Here is a 4,196-nt window from a genome sequence, read left to right as displayed (position 1 = left end):
TTTGTTCCACTGTCTCTAAATTAGATGACTGTGAAAATGATAATGCATTTTTGAAAGCCTGAGCTCATCTAACATATGTAATACGTATAGTAGCCTTTTTTTTTTTTTTGAAAAGTCAGGATGGGAAGAAAAACAAATGTACCCTGACATCTAGAATTTTCTAGTCCACTTTTTAATAATTGAATTGCCAGAACCAGTGCAAACATTAAAATCAAACCACATTTTTCAGTTTAAAATATACTAGTCTGGGCCTAAAGATTATAAATTTTATAAACGATGTATCTTCATCCCAGAGAAGACTTTTGGTTTAGTTTATATAATATGCCGTAGGACTGAGGTTACACACTTTTTTGTTACCAAGCAGACACACATATTGCAAACGTAACAACTCTGTATTTGTTAAGATTTCATTCTCCCTCTTCTACAGTGTGGGAAACAGAGTCAGAGCTGCTCTGACTGCTTCATGCTTAGGTAGCTGAGACAGGAACCCAGGTCTCTCCAGCTCTGAAGCCTCCCATTCACTTTACACCACAGCAAAAACAAGTGAATTGAAAAATTTGAACTGAAAATTCATCAGGCATGCACATGGAAAAGAAAACAAATAGTCACGCAGTTTAGAGCCTAAAAAAACCCTTGGGGAAACCTCCATCGAGTCTAATTTTGAAGATTGAGTGTCTTGAAGCGTTATTATTCCCAAGAATTCTGTCCTCTAGTCCACCAGGGTAACCTCATCTCTCTCTAGAGCATCAGCCCTCAATTCTGTGCTATCATCTTCCTTATCAGTATCTCCAGCCTAAAACTTTTCTGAAGGCCAGGCCTCTCTAATCAACTTCCCAGATGCCCCCCTTCCCCACCTCCGGAACATTTTACTCACCCTGTCCTAAACTGAGTGCATTATCTTTCTTTATTCCCCCACCAAACCCACTTATCTGAAGCATCCTATCCTGGTTAATGGCATGGCCATAGCCATCTATATCCTTGATTTCTCTCACCCCCCACATCCAAGCAGTCAGCCAGAACTGTCACCTCCACTTTAGGCCCAGCTCCCTGATCTGGTTTCTCACCCCCTTCCCACTGCAGGGCCCTAAAAAGCCCTAGTTAGCTGTCTTCAGACTACTGTAGTCACCTTATTTGTACCCCTGCCCTGGTCACACCTATCAGACAGGCTCATTCTCCACACTTACCAGCATTATCTTCCTGAAAGAATCTGAGCATGTCTCTCCCCTGCTTCAAAACTGCCGTTGACTATGAGTCTATATGACTCAAGCCAGTCTCTTTCTTGTGGCCTCTTCACATGCTAACTTGTCCTGAACCTTCCTCCCTGCTGAACCCCACAGACCAGTCCCACGACAACACCTTGCCCTCATGGTGCTTTTGTAACCGTGCTTTCGTACCTGCTGTTCCTCGGCCTGGAATGCCTTTACCCCAGCCCTTTCCCTGCCCTGAAACATTTGCTGGGTCCAAACCTCCACCGATGCCAGCCAGGCCCAGGCCTCTTTGACGCTGCAGCACTGACGCTCCTTCGTGGCCCCTGTCATGTTGCACTGGGATGCATTTGCTTGTCTGCTCCCTCTGTGGCTGGGGATTGCCCTCTCTCATGGCAGGAGCTGAGTCTCGTCCACCTCTGTCCCCAGCAGAGCTCTGGGCTCACAGTAGGAGTGGAAAGAGGGCTTGGGAATGAAAGAAGAGAGGGAGAGGTGGGCTGGAGGATGGTGTCACGGAAGAGAGAGACTGAAAATAAAGTGTTTTTAGGGTGGACTTGATTTTCACCCTGTTGATCTGGTCCATGCAAGTCAAGGTGGCTCTCACTGACTGGCTGAAGCCTGACTTTCAGTTCCTTGGCCTCACTGGCTTCCCTGACCAAGAGCCAGCTAGAACATTTGTAGCAACCACAGCAGAGTTGATGAGAAATTGGCATGGAAACATTAGACAGTGTGTCCTAAATAAGGAAAAATCCAAGCTTGTTTACTGAAGAGTCCAGAGGACCAACTATCCATCATTTAAAAGTCTGAAAAACGATTTTGCCTACCCTGCATCCCTCTGGTCCTCTTCTCTGAACATAATAATAAACTGAAATAGCACTCAGTTCTGCAACCCTTGAACCTCGGTGCAGACTGCACTCAGAAAGCAACAACTTTAACATAATTCTACATATCATTTTATATATTTTTAATCTCAGAAAACTGAAAATTACATAGAGTTCACTCATCCTAATGCATGTTCATGTATTTCCTGCCATTCTTCTTTCCCCCCATTTATGGGATTTGGTTTCTGTTTTATACAGTTGTAAGTATGCCGCATTTGCAATCATTACACTGCTTTTTCCCACTTATTACATTATAAACACTTTAAAAATGATTATATAGTTTTTTAAATTTTTTTTATTTTTGGCTGCGTTGGGTCTTCATTGCTGCACACAGGCTTTCTCTAGTTGCGGCGAGTGGGGGCTACTTCTCGTTGCGGTGCACAGGCTTCTCATTGGGGTAGCTTCTTTTGTTGCGGAGCACGGGCTCTAGGCTCACGGGCTTCAGTAGTTGTGGCATGCGGGCTCAGAGTTGTGGCGCACAGGGTTAGTTGCTCCACAGCCTGTGGGATCTTCCTGGATCAGGGATCGAACCCGTGTCCCCTGCATTGGCAGGTGGATTCTTAACCACTGCACCACCAGGGAAGTCCCTGTTATATAGTTTTCATAGCCAGAATTTTTAATGGTTCCATCATCTTTCCAGACCAGACACGCAGCCAGTTTTGCTTAGTCATTCACCTAATCTGGGGTTTTTAGATTCAGATGTTTCATTATTGTAAACAGTGCTGTGTGAACAGCTTTGCGTAAAGCTTTGTCCATGTTTGTGACTGGGTCTTTCAGGTAATAATAAGAAACAATTTTTAAGTTAATAATAAGAAACAATCGAGTGCTTCCTATGTTTGGGGGACTGGTACTGTGCTAGTTACATGGATTATCTCACTCTTTACAGAAAACCTTAAGTGTAGATAATTTTATTATCTCCATTTTACAGATTAGGAGACAAGCACAGATGAATGAATTTCCTTGTCCAAGGTAAGTGTTAGTGCCTGATTAAACCCAGGAAGCCTGGAGTCTTAGTGTTTTCATTCTCAGGAGTGTAATCCCTGGGTCAAAGTTTCATTAATGGGTTTACCCAAAGGAAGACCTTTTAAACATAAAACGCACTCCAAACCTCCAAATTTTTACTTGGCATCTTCAGGTTATGTCTGCTCTTCTCATGTGCCAATTAAATGGAGAGTGGAAGAAGAAAATCTCCAAATGAAACTGACCTCGAGGAAGCCGACTCACCTCCCTCCTTGGGAAGCAAAATAAAGTGGCCCAAGAGGACACAAGGAATGTCTTTAGTTTAACAAGGTTAGAATTACTGCATTCATGTCTTTCTGCTGCTTTTGCTGGTTGGAACAGACAGTGCCAACCTGTTCGTACATTCTGTGCATCTTCCTACATCCCAGTGATGGGTGATTTTTTTCAAGAAACAGCACCACTCTGCAGTGTAGCCATTTGCAAAGGGAGCTTATTCCCTTCAGGGGCCTGTTCAACACCACAGCACATTCGCATTCTCCTACACAGCTCACTGTCCCTCAGACTAAGTCAAAACACTGGCTAGGCTTCAGGCGGGCTTGGGAAACATGCTTTCAGCCTTACCTTATCTCCTGGGAGAGGTCACAGGTCCCCTTGCTGTTCTGTGCCAGGCCAAACTTAGTACACCCAAACAAATGTGTCAGCCACCGAAAGGGTCAGGAAACTTTATCCATCAAAAAGATTCGGTTCTCTTAAAATCACGAGTGTTTTCTGATCTCATCTGCGAGCTGTGTGTTGAGTCAGCCTGGGACAGATTGGCCGGTGAACTTAGGCAAGTCCCTCGTGACCTTGGAGCCTCCGTTCCTACCTGCAGAAGGGGTCCAGCACGTCCCTCGTGGTGCAGCCCTAGGATGAAATGATACCCCCAAAGTGTCTAGTTCATGCATTCTGGCATGTGACTGGCACTAGACAAATGTTAGCTTCCTTCCCATATGGCTGAGCTTTTAAAATGATTGTAGCCCCCCTGCAGAGATTTACATGCAGAAGCAAACTGAAGGAACAGTTAGTGGCACCCTTAAAAAGTCTTGCTCAGTTTTTAGCTCTTAAAAATATATGGAAGTGTGGCCAAAGCTAAACGGAGGCATGTGGTCAC

Source organism: Neophocaena asiaeorientalis, unplaced genomic scaffold (genome assembly GCF_003031525.2).
Source record: "Neophocaena asiaeorientalis asiaeorientalis breed wild unplaced genomic scaffold, Neophocaena_asiaeorientalis_V1.1 scaffold327, whole genome shotgun sequence".
Lineage (NCBI taxonomy): Eukaryota > Metazoa > Chordata > Mammalia > Artiodactyla > Phocoenidae > Neophocaena > Neophocaena asiaeorientalis.
Note: the sequence above shows the minus strand (reverse complement) of the source record.